The sequence below is a fragment of the Sarcophilus harrisii genome, chromosome 2 (assembly GCF_902635505.1).
Source record: "Sarcophilus harrisii chromosome 2, mSarHar1.11, whole genome shotgun sequence".
NCBI classification, from domain to species: domain Eukaryota; kingdom Metazoa; phylum Chordata; class Mammalia; order Dasyuromorphia; family Dasyuridae; genus Sarcophilus; species Sarcophilus harrisii.
In genome coordinates this window covers 172,278,805-172,292,579 of record NC_045427.1, presented here as the reverse complement: position 1 = coordinate 172,292,579, position 13,775 = coordinate 172,278,805, and the positions used below count along the sequence as shown (strand labels likewise).

The window sequence follows — 13,775 nt, the reverse complement described above, 5'->3', positions numbered from 1 at the left end:
CCATAGGAATTTTGTTTTTAAATTTTATTACCAGAACTAGAGATGGATCTCATTATCTGGCCATGATTGAAGACTTGGTTTCTCACATAAAATCACAGAGGAGGATGCATAGCATTACAACTGCAATTTAGTGAAAGAGCAAGGTGCTTTTTGAAGGTTGCAGTTACAGTTCTTCATTGAGTCTTCAATATATTAAACTGGTGCACAATCTCTATTTCTAATTCTCACCACATGTTCACTGGATGAGAATACATTTTTTGAGCTTACATTTATATTTGAGAAAAGAAGTCTTGGAAAATACATGGCCTTTCTTGATTTCAGATGGAGTATTAAATTTTCTTAGTAGTTTGACTTGCACTTAAGTCATGAAACATAATTCAGATATTTTTCTTTTGAGCTCCAAGTAATCATTTTGCATGTTACCACTTAGAATGCTTGGCTTTTGGAAATGTGTATTTTTAAAATTGTTTTTCTCAGACAGATCCTTGTGTTTAGATTTTTACAGTACATTTCACTTCCTGTTCCAAACCATAGATTTTCAGATTACTGCTCAACTTTTCTACCTTCCAATTAGATGAAAGTTTATTTAGATTCCTCATCACTTGCTGAGTCTCATATTCATCTTGATCTGGAGAAACTTCACTTTGTTAGTCTGTTCATTTAATATTTCAAAGATTTAGAGTGGTCTTTATATATTTTACCCAATTTGTTTTCAAAATATCTTAGTATAGGCAGACTTCCCAATATATTTAGACCTAATTTGCTTGTTCTCATCCTTCTGAATGTTTTTTTTTCATATAACTGGGTTTCAAGACATTTTTTTTTATAACATTATGTTCTTTTCTTTAAGAGGGAATTCTTTTTCTCTGAATCTTTAATTCTCTTTTAACTTTTCTCATATGTAGCAGCAAGGGCAACTAGGGAAGCCAAAGACTCATTGCCTTCATAGTCTGTCAATGGAGTCATGGTTTATCTCCTGAGTCTTTAAATCATTCAGAACACAGATGTCATCCTCTAGTAGCACATTCCTTTTTTTCAAAATTAATTAAATAATTATTTTTTAAATATGCATTGCTTTATTAATCATGTTAGGAGAGAAAAACCAAAGAAAAAGGGAAAAACAAAGGGATAGACTGAAAAAAGAGAAAAAAGAAGTGAATGCAGCATATATTGATTTACACTCAGTCTTCTTAGTTCTTTTTCTGGCGGCAGATGGCATATTCTGTCCAAAGTCTATTGGAATTGCTTTGAATCACTGAACCACTGAGAAGAACCAAGCCTTTCATAGCTGTTCATTACACTTTCTTGCTCTTACTGTGTACAATGCATTCCTGATTCTGCTTGTTTCACTCAGTGTCAGTTCATGCAATTTTTTTTTTCCAGTAAATTTTAGGGCATTTTTTTCATATGATTATAAATGGCTTTAATTTAAACATCTGAAAATTGTTTGTTCATATTCTTTGACCATTTATCAATTGGGGAATTACTTATATTCTTCTAAATTTGACATAGTTCTTTATGTATTTTGAAAATGAGACCTTTGTCAAAAGTACTGGATATAGAGATTTTTTCCCCCAACTTCATACTTTCCACTTAGCCTTTTTTACTCTTGGTTTTGTGGGTGCAAAAATTTTTAATGTAATCAAAGTTGTCCATTTTACCTTTTATAATATTCTCTAGTTCTTTGGTCTTAAGTTCCTCTTTTTTCCAAAGATCTGATAGAAAAATTATCCCTTATTAACCTAATTGTTTATGACATCATCTTTTATCCCTAAATCATGTATCCGTTTTGACCGTATTTTGGTATGGTGTATGAAATGTAGGTCTAAACTGAGTTTCTATCATATTATGTTCTATTTTTCCCAGCAATTTTCGTCAAATAGTGAGTTGTTATTCCAGATAGTGAATTTGGAGGTTTATCAAATACTAGATTGCTATAGTTTTTGATTATCGTGTTGTGTATATTTAATCTATTCCATTGATCCATCATTCTATTTCTTAGCCAGTATCAAATGGTTTTGATGACTGCTGCTTCACAATAGTTTTAAGTTTTATATTGCTAAGCCACCAACCTTTGTGTTTTTCATTAATTCCTTTGATAGTCTTGACCTTTTGTTCTTCCAGATGAATTTTATTATTTTTATAGTCCATAAAACAATATTTTGGCCATTTGATTGGTATGGCACTGAACAAGTAGACCAATTTATACAGAATAGTCATTTTTATTATATTAGCTCGGCCTAGCCATGAACAAACAATTGATATTGCCCCAAATATTTAGACCTGATTTTACTTGTTCTTCTTATAGAGTGCTTTGTGGTTGGCTTCATATAGTTCTTGGAATTGTCTTAGCAGGTAGACCCCCAAATATTATTTTGTCTACAGTAATTTTAAATGAAATTTCTTTATCTCTTGTTGATGGGTTTTTTCAGTAATATATATATATATATATATATATATGTATATATATATATATAATTGTTGATGATTTATGTGAATTTATTTTATATCCTACAACTTTGCTACAGCTGTGAATTCTTTCCAATCAGTTTTTGAATGATTTTCCAGGATCATCTAAATATCTAAATACATCTAAATACAAAGAGTAATAGTTTTATTTCCTCGTTGTCTTTTCAAATTCCTTTAATTTCTTTTTCTTTTCTTATCACTAAAGCATCCTTGTTTCACCTCAATATTATTGGGAATGTGTCCAGCTTCTCTCTATTACAATAATGTTTGATACAGCTTTTAGATAGATACTGCTTATTATTTTAAGGAAAGCTCCCTTTATCCTTATGCTCTTTACTGTTTTTAATAGGAATGGATGCTATATTTTATCAAAAGCTTTTTCTGCATGTATTGAGATTATCATATGATTTCTGTTGGTTTAATTATTGATATGGTTCTAATATGGTAATAGTTTCCCTGATACTGAACCATCCATGTAATCCTGTTATAAATTCCACTTAGTCATAGTGTATTATCCTGCTGATAAATTGCTTTAATCTCTTTGATAATGTTTTGTTTAAAATTTTTGCATCAATATCCATTAAAGAGATTTGTCTGTAATTTTCTTTCTCTATTTTGGCTCTTCTGGTTTATGTATCAGTATCATATTTGTGTCATAGAAGGAATTTGTCATCATAACTACTTCAATATTTATGGTACTCTCTATCAAGATGTACTTTCCTTCTTTATCTCTTTTAATAAAATCTATTTTTAATTTTTCTTTATCTGAGATAAGAATTACTATCCCTTGCTTTATTTACTTCAGCTGAAGCATAATAAATTCTGTTCCAACCTTTTACCTTTAATATGTAAATGTATCTCTGTGTCAAATGTGTTTTTCATAAACAGAATTTTGCAGGATTCAGTTTTTTAATCTGCTCTGCTATTTATTTCCATTTTATAGAAAAGTTCATTCCATTCACAGTCACAGTTAGGATTACCATCTCTGTATGTCCTTCCATTCTATTTTCTCCCTGTGTATAGACTTTTATCAAATTAGCCAAAGGTTTATCTATTTTGTTGGTTTCTGGTTTTTTTTTTTTTTTTTTTTTTACCCACCCCACCTAGTACCTTATCTCCTATCATCCTTGCTCCCTTCACTTAGGAATTTTAACCTATTCCACCCTCTACCTTATTTTCTATCAACCCTTCCCTCCTTTCTTAACTTTTCCCTTATTGTTTCTGCCCTCCATTTTATCCTGCCTTTCTCTTTTCTTTTCCTTTCTCCTCCTTCTTCTTTATAGGATTAAATACATTTCTATACCCAACTGAATGAATAATTTATTTTCTGCTAGAGCCAAAACTGATGAAATCCAGCTTCAAACAATGCTCATTCCTCTTCCCTCTTTCCCTTGATTGTAATAGATCTTTTGTGCCTCTTCATGTGAACTCATTTTCCCATTATACCTCACCTTTCTTCCTTTTCCAGTATAAACCTTTTTTCTACTTCTTACTGTCTTTTCTTTTATGTCACCATATCAGAGTCTAGTCATTACCTACAGTCTCAGTACATGTGATGACCCTTTCTGTCTGCCCTACTGACAAATACAGTTCTCAAGTGTTACAGTTTCCCATCTAGGGAAATAAACAGTTTGACCTTTAGATAGTATATATTTTTCCCCTGTTTATATTTCTATGTTTCTCTTGAGTCCTAGGATTGTTGATTAAATTTTCTGTTTAGTTCTGATTTCTTTCAAAAGAAATGACTAAATGTCTCTTACTTCATTGAAGCTCAGTGGCATCCTCTGAAAGACAATGCTGAATCTCACTGGGTAGTTAATTCCTGGTTGTTAGTGCAGGTCCTTGCCTTCTAGGATATAATAGTCCAGGCCCTCCAATCCTTTATTGTAGAGGCTGCCAGATCCTGGGTAATCCTGACTGTTGTTCCTCAATATTTGAATTGTATTTTTTTTTAAATTTATTTTATTAAAGTTTAAAAAAAAACATATGCATGGATAATTTTTTTCAATATTAACCCTTGCAAAACCTTATGTTCCAATTTTCCTCCTTCTTCCCCCATACCCTCTCCTGGATGACAAGTAATTCAATATATGTTAAACATATTACAAATATATGCTAAATCCAATATATGCATACAAATTTATACTATTATCTTGCTGTACAAGAAAAATCAGATAAAAAATGAGAAAAAAATAAAATGCAACAAAAAGAGCAAAAGCTCTATGTTGTGAACCACATGCAGTTCCTACACTTCTTTCTCTGAGTATAGATGACTATCTTCATCGCAAGATCATTGGAACTGGCTTGAATCATCACATTGTTGAAGAGAGTCATGTCCATCAGAATTGATCATTTTATAATCTTGTTGATGTGCACAGTGATTTTCTGGTTCTGCTCATTTCAATTAGCATCAGTTATGTAAATCTCTCCAGACTTCTCTGAAATCATTCTGGTGGTCCTTTCTTGCAGAACAATATTTATTTTATTTACTTATTTTTATTTTTTAAAACTTTTTTATTTTCAAAACATATGCACAGATGATTTCAACATTGACCCTTATGTAGCCTTGTGTTTCGGATTTTCCCCTCCTTCCCCCATCCTATCTCTATATGGCAAGCAATCCAATATATGTTATATATGTCAAAATATATGTTAAATCCACTATGTGTAAACATTTATACAATTCTGTTGTTGCACAAGAAAAATCAGATCAAAAAGAAAAGAAAATGAGTAAGAAAACAAAATGCAAGCAAAACATTAAAAATAATTTAAACATTTAGTTCCCACAGTCCTCTTTCTGGATGTAGATGGCTCTCTTCATCACAAGATCTCTGGAATTGGCATCAACCATCTCATTGTTAGAAAGTTACGTTAGACAATCAGAATTGATTGTTGTATGATATTGATGTTGCTGTGTACAATCATCTACTGGTTCTGCTCATTTCACTTTGCATCAGTTCATGTAAGTCTCTCCAGACCTCTCCAAAATCATCTTCTTGATCACTTCTTATAGAACAAAAATATTCCATAATATTCATACACCATAACATATTCAGCCATTCTCCAACTGATGAACATCCACTCAGTTTCCAGTTTCTTACCACTATGACAAAGACTGCCACAAACATATTTGCAAATGTAAGTCCCCTTTCCTCCTTTAAGATTTCTTTGGGATATAAGCCCAGTAGAAACACTGGTGGATCAAAGGGTATGGCCCAATTTGATAACTTTTTGAGCATAGCTCCAGATTGCTCTCCAGAATGGCTTGATCTATTCACAGTTGCACCAACAATGTATTAGTGTCCCACTTTCTCCACATTCTATCTAACATTTGTCATTGTTTTTTCCTGTCATCTTATCTAATCTATGAGGTGTGTAGTATTATCTTAGAGTTGTCTTAATATGCATTTCTTTGATCAGTAGTGATTTAGAGCATCTTTTCATATGATTAGAAATTGTTAATTTCTTCATCTGAAAATTATCTGTTCATATCCTTTGACCACTTATCAATTGGAGAATGGTTTGAATTCTTATAAATTTGTGTCACTTCTTTATATATTTTAGAAATGAGTCCTTTATTAGAATCCTTAAATGTAAAAATGTTTTCCCAGTTTATTGCTTCCCTTCTGATCATTCCTGTACTAGTTTTGTTTGTACAAAACCTTTTAAACTTAATATAATCAAAATTATCTGTTTTGTGTTCAGTTATGAGTTCCAATTCTTCTTTGGACATAAATTCCTTCCTTATCCACAGATCTGAGAGGTAAACTATTCTATGTTCTTCTATTTTGCTTATAATATCTTTATGTTTCAATCATGAACCCATTTTGATCTTATCTGGGTATATGGTATTAGGTGTGGGTCATAATAAGTGCCCATAGTTTCTAACACACTAGTTTCCAATTTTGCCAGCAGTTTTTGTCAAATAGTGAGTTCTTATCCCAAAAGCTGAGGTCTTTGGGTTTGTGAAACACTAAATTTCTATAGTTATTGACTTTTTATCCAGTGTACCTACCCTATTCCACTGATCGACTACTAGTTTGTGAAACACTAAATTTCTATAGTTATTGACTTTTTATCCAGTCTACCTACCCTATTCCACTGATCGACTACTCTATTTCTTATCTAGTGCCAAATGGTTTTGATGACCACTGCTTTATATGCAATTTTAGGTTTGGCACAGCTAGACCATCTTCACTGGCATTTTTTCCATTAATTCTCTTGAAATTCTCAACATTTTTTTTCTTCCTGATGAACTTTCTTATTATTTTTTCTAGTTTCATAAAATAATTTCTTGGGAGTTTGATTGGTGTGACACTAAATAAGTAGATTTAATTGAGGGTCTTTAATTTGTTCTTTTTCTAGCTTTTTTAGTTGTAAGTCCAATTCACTGATTTTCTCTTTCTCTAATGTAAGTAAGCATCTAAAGATATAAAATTGAATGCAAGAAAACTATTGAATTAAGTAAAACTAAGATTTGGTTTTATGAATTGTTTTTGTCTAGCAGGTTGCAGTATTTTTTTCCCCTTTAAATTATAGTTTTGGAGTTTTGAAACAATATTCCTTGGAGTTTTTATCATGGGATCTCCTTCTAGAGTTGATTTATGGATTTCTTTCAATCTGTATTTCTCCCCTCTACTTCTAGAATTTTAGGATAATTTTCTTTAATAACCTCTCATAGAATGCTTTCTAGGCTTTTTTGTGGTCATGGACTTCAGGTAGGCAAATAATTTTTATATTGTCTCTTCTGGTTTATTTTCCAGATCAGCTGTTTTGCCAATGCAGTATTTCACATTTTCTTCAAATTTTAAGATTCTTTTTATTTTGTTTGACTGATTTTTTCTCTCACCAAGTCATTAGCTTCCATTTACCCTGTTCTAGTTTTTAATGTGTGACTTTCTTAAATTAGCTTTTTTGTATCTCTCATTTCCTTTCTCATTTTTTTCTTCTATCTTTCTTATTTGTCTTTTAAAGTCTTTTATGGGCACTTTCAAGAAGCCTCTTTGGGCCTGAGACCAATTCATACTACTCTTTGAGATTTCCTTTGTAGACATTCTGTTCTCATCCAAGTTTATGTTTTGATATGTCTTGTCATTATAGTAGCTTTCTATGGTCAAGGTTTTTTTCTGTTTCTTGCTCATTTTCTTTCCTTTTCTTTTAGTATTTCCTCTTTTTTTACTTTTAAGGTGTAGTTCTGCTCCTGGGGTAAAAGGGGCACTGTCCCAAGCTTCTTGTGCAGCTCTGAGCCTGGGCTTTGAGCATAGGGGCCTTTGTGGGTGTTAGCTTTGCCTGCTCTTTTCAGGAAACAGCCTGGTTTCCCAGAGTTTCTCGGAGCTGGAACTGAAAATTGGCCAATTTATTTGCTTTTTTTCTGAACCAGGACTGAGGGTCTTAGTTGCTGATTTGCTGTGATTAAGAACCTCAAATTGACTTTCTCACAATCTATCTGAGCTGGGCTGAACCCTCTTTTCACCTCAGTCTCAGTTTCTTGGAGTTTTTTCTGTCTGTCTTGAGCTGGAGAGTGGCTTCATTCTGTCAGATGCTTGGTTTCATGTAGTTTTTGAGGGAAATGGGTGATCTCAAGAAGCTTCCTGATTTTACTCCACTATCTTGGTTCTAATCTGATGAGATTCCACTAGTGCATTCTTGATAGAATTTTATTAGCACTTTTAGTTTTCTCTAACATGCTGAGCAAATTGAGGACACTTTAGGTCAATGGGATCACAGTGGGCTTCTGGCCTGTAGCAGGTTATGGCACCAGCTCAAGCCAGGCCTTGGGCTCCTCATGCGCAGGTTTCCTGGGCCTCTCACCTAGTATCCAATGGTCTGGTTCCTGCCTGGAAGAGCTCACAATCCATTTTCAAATGAACTTAAATACATGTGAGTCAAACAGCAAAAACCAAAAAACAAAGACTCCTTAAGTTTAGAAAAAAAACTTCATTTAGTAAACATTTGATCTTATTGCCTAATATGACCAAAGGTAACACCAATTAAAGATATAAATATCCTTATAAAATCTTATAGAGAAAGATGTTGGATGATTATTATTGCATTGTTACCTTTAATAAAATGTGAGATGCAGGAGAAAAAAAAGTTTTTTGTTTGTTTCTTTTTAAGGTTGTTTGTTCCTTCCTCCCTCTGCCCTCAATCCTTGGGAAGAGAACTCAGATATGGGACATCATCAAGAAGACATTTAATGATAAAACTGGGAAAAAAAGAACAAAAAAAGGAGAAAAAAACTATAAAGATTTTCTGAAAAAACTCCCTTTCTCATCAATGACAATAAAGGTACACATTTGGACCTTCACATTACCATGCCCAGTATGCTGGATGAGAAAATAAAACAAATTAACTAAAAGAAAATATAGAAGGAGCAGATGGACTAAAATTTATAGTTTTATATGTGGGTGTAAGTTAGTTGCCTTAATTCATCATAGAACTGATACATGGATAAAGCTATCCAAAAAACTACAAATAGTTATATTTATATCTATAATGTTATGCACACACAATATTACAAATGAATATACAAGATTTGTATATTATCTCTCTGTCTAATCTGTTTATAGAAAGCTCTGCAATGTATATAAAATATACATCTGTATAAATGTATATATGTACATATGTGTGTATATAGTTCCTATGTAGTGTGTTTATACATAACATATACATAAAATATAATGCATAGAAAACACACACAGATATATATATGCACGTGGTTTTTTGCCTTTATATATACATATGTGTTTGTATGCATATTATTTAAAGAACAGTGGAGATGTTGTGTCTGGAGAACATGAGTATATTTAAGTATGCTTCAACATATTTCCAATAAATAACTATAGAAAAAAATAGCTTGAAAATTTCATAAGAGAACATTGTGACTGAGAAAGAAAGGAAAACTTTTGGAAAGGTTTTATCTTCTGTTGATATCCATATAATGTAAAAAGTTCTAGAAAAGGACCCTAGAATGGTGGGCACAAGCAGCAATTTTAAAAAATACAAAGAAAAGAGTCAAACAGGTTGAGAAGCTGAGAATGGGTTATAATTTACATAATTAGAAGTAATGATAGCTATACCAGAATCAGCCAAGGATCAAAGTACCTTTGAGGCATTATATTATATTAAGATGAGAGTAACATATAACTTACCTCAAGTAACTCACCTTTTACCTTGGTGCTTCCAGTAACAAAACAGAAATAAGTACCATATTAGCTCTAATGCAATTGGGATAGAAGGAAATATATGGTGACATTAGTCTAAGAAATATTGAGGAGGGAGAAATCACTTTCAACTGGAGGAATCAAAGACAATTTTATTAAGGAGGTAAGATATACATTGAGACTTGAATAAAAGGATTCTGAAATTCATCAAGAGAATGAAGTACACCTCAAGTTACAAATGATGGTCTTCAAGGAAATGAAAATGCAAAAGAGAGAATAATTAATTATGAAATCAGTGAAAAGTAGAGGCCCCATAAGTACTCATTTCTTGTCTTCTGTTATAGGAAGTTTTTATTCGCTTTCTTACCTAAACACTTTCCTAATTCCAGACTATTCTAAAATGAAAGTCTCCTTAATGAACAACTTTCAGTATGTAACAACTCTGCTCAAATTTATCATTAGCTCCTCATTGACTATCAAATGTAATTGAAATTACTTAGCCAAGCAATCAAGGCCTTGTAACTTTTACTTTTGCAATCTGACTTATATTATTCCTCTGCATATATCTATATTTTGGTCAAACCACATTACTTACAATTTACCTAATTTTAGCAATACCTTTTCTTCTTCCATTCATTGACTTACATGTTTTCCATTCCTGCAGTATATTCAATGATGCTGTTGGATCTTCCCTAGCACATAACATATAAATGCCATTAATAAAAGTTAGTAGAGTTATCTAAAAACATTGTGTCTTTTTTCCAAGGTGAGATTTATCACTTTCACTAAAACTTATGAAATCTCACAAGTTCAGGAGTTCTAAGCATTCCTAAAGTTAGAAGAAATTTGATCAGTGGAAGGCTTTTGACTAGCAAGGAATATTTTTAACTTTTGGCAAAAATTTAGCAAAGTATTGCTATTTCAAATAATTGAAATCTTATTATATCAATGAAAAGAATATAAAATTGCATTTGTTTGGGTAATTTACCTTTTAAATGATTCAATGGCAAAGTAAAAATTATTTTTTAATCTCTTAAAGAACACAATTTATCATGAGCTAGATTATCATATCAGTGTGATATCAGAAACAGAATAATCCTTTAACATACATACACACACACACACACACACACACATAGTCAAGTATGAATGTGTGAGAGTAACTTTAATAGACTAACCATCATATCCTATAAGGTAATATACATAGAAAATCTAAAAGTCTCTTTAGAAGTAGGCAAAACTACTTTGCCTCTCATTAGCTAACCTCCTCAAGGCTCAACCAATCAGAAAATCAAAGTTTAATAAATATCACTGAAGACAATATACCTACCTAAAGTAAACTCATGGAACCAATTGAATTATAGGCAGAATTGATACAGCTCATCAAGTTTGCCATTAGGAATATTATAAAGTGATAAACAATGATAGCACAGGGATCAGAAGAAGAATTGTGAATAAGGGGAACTTATTATGTCTTTGCTAGTCAGTAGGGAAAAGTGGTCAGGGTAGTAACCTTTCTTAAGTATAACCAGAAGTTGGCACAATTTTTTTATACATAGCATGTGCTTAATAAATATTAAATTAAATTCAGTTATATTGAAAACCTAGAGTATGTTTACATATATAATTTATAGGGAAGAGAAATGCATAAAAGTTAAGTATAAGAAGTCTCCACTCTTCATTATTTGCAAATTCATTTATGTAATCATTAACTCAATAACATGTATTGAGTGTATAAACTAATAAAGCATGTGGTATTGGGATTATCATTACAAATTTATAATCAGAAAAATTGAGGTTTAATTAGGATATATGACTTTTATTACTTAGCTAGTAAACGACAGAAATTTATGTCTCCTGATTCCTTAAAGAGTGAATTCTACTACATTGTGGGTTCTTTGGTTGCCTTTTTTTGACACTGAATGTTTTATAGAAAGCATAGTATAGGAGAAAGAATATTAGGCTTGGAATCACAAGGTGTTTGGTGAAATTTGAACCATTAACTTCATTTTTGTCTCCAGAAATATTTCCAAATATGAAATGAAATGGACCACTCTAGACATAGATTAAGTTTCTAAGGAGATCAGCTATAAAGTACACATATAGTCTAATCATTCTTTTTAATAGTCATTTTTTCCACCCACTAAATCATCACCTTCATTAGTGGTGATTAAAACTAAACCTTAAAGCTGGCAGAGCTGGAAAGATTCTCACATCTTTTTAATGAATGTAATCTAAAGCATTCTTTTAGGAAAATCTCATGAGTTAAGAACTGGTAAACCCCAGGCAACAAAGACAGTGAAGGGTGATTAACATTGTACAGTTCTTGGGGAAAAAAATATCCAATCATGTGACTGTATTATATAAAGCAATAAAATAAATATATTGCTTAGTATTCTTTTATTTTTATAGTTTGACATTGGAATATGAAGATCAATTGGGATATTCTGATATATAAAAAAATTATATAGGAGGTGGTACTGCCAATGAATTGCTCACATGTTTTAGCTACAACAATGGCCCACATGTTTGACATCCTTTATGGAAGCTAGTGCTCCATCATTAATTTCTTCTTCATGCCAAGATCATTGGCAGTCCTTGCAGAGAGTGGCAAAACTATCATCTCCTAAAAACTTAATAAACTAAAGGATAGATTTTCATCTATCCTTATAATCTAATACAACAAATTATTCATATAAATAAAAATAAATACTACTGTGAATTAGGATCCATATTTTGGAGTCTATATGTCAAAACTTGAAGGATTTGTGATTTTATCACTGTGGGTACATTGTATTTATGTAAATTGTAAAAATGTTATGCCTTAATAGAACTTGTGTGGGGTGTGTTGTGTGTGTGTGTGTGTGTGCATGTATGTGTGTGTGTGTGTGTGAGAGAGAGAGACAGAGAGAGAGAGAGAGAGAGAAAGACAGAAAGAGAGACTGACAGATGGAGACAGCGACAGAGACAGTGATAGAAAGACAGAGACAAAGAGACAGAAATAAAGAGAGAGACACACACACACAGAGATTCTGTGAATGTTTGAAAAAATTCAAATAATTGTTGGATTGTTTAATATTTTGAGAATACTTCAGAAGCTAGAAATTTCAATTTTTCCTTTATTAATATATCATTTTCAGTTACAAATCATCTCTCTTATTCCTAAGCATACTCCCTTATAACAAATTGACACACAAGCTATCCAAGACAGCACATACTTTGTTTTCTATAGGTAACCTTGCAATTTCTACTAATTCGACTGTGTTTCATTTTCAGTCTTTGAGAACTCTTATTGACCACTACATTTATGGGGAGGATTTTGTTTTTAGTGTATCTTTCCTTTACTATAATCATCTTACTTTCTGGTACATCAGTTCATACAAATCTTCCTAAGTTTCCCTGAATTTCCCATATCTGTCATTTTTATAGCATATTAATTTTTTTGTTTAAAGAAGTAATTTTTGGGGAGCAAGTGAATCAAGATGACAGAGAGTAGACAGGACTTGCCTGTGCTATTCCTTGCTTTTCTCAGAATCAACACTAGATAAAACCTCTAAACACATGTTTGGAGTGACAGAACCCACAAATATTTGGACTTTAGTAATTTTTTAAAGTATATCTTTGAAGGATTTCAGGAAAAGCTTGTCCCATTTGGGAAAGGGAAACTGAATCCAGTGCAGATGCAACACTAGGAGTTCTAAGACAGAGAAGCTCCATGTGGATAATCTAATGGGAGACTCTTAGCCGAAATACAGGAATGTTGGCTACTCTGTCCTGGTTCAGAAGATCAGTGATCAGCAGACTATTTATGAGAACTCCAAGTTAACTACAGAATGCAAATAGTGAACCACTAAACTCCACCATAGCAAAAGGGACTTGGCCAGGACCACTTAGCACAGTGGGAAAGCCTGCAGCACCACTGGTCCCATGATAGTAAGTGAGAAACCCCATTAGTCTTGCAGAGGAAACTCAGGGTTCTCTCCCCTGGGTCATAAGAACAAAACAAACTTTTAAAAATAAGCAAAAAAGAAATAAAAGACCTCTCTCCAAAGATAACTACTATGGAGATAGAACCCTAGAAGAGGACATTAAAAGCAAAATATCTACAGATGAAGCCTCAAAGGGAAATATTAACTTGTCTCC

At 32.3% G+C, this 13,775-nt stretch overlaps 1 pseudogene; it reads right to left on the bottom strand.

Annotated features, from left to right (window-relative positions):
- Positions 1-235: 235 nt before the first annotated feature.
- LOC111718867 lies at positions 236-8,327 on the bottom strand (annotated as a pseudogene).
- Between the last annotated feature and the right edge of the window lie 5,448 nt (positions 8,328-13,775).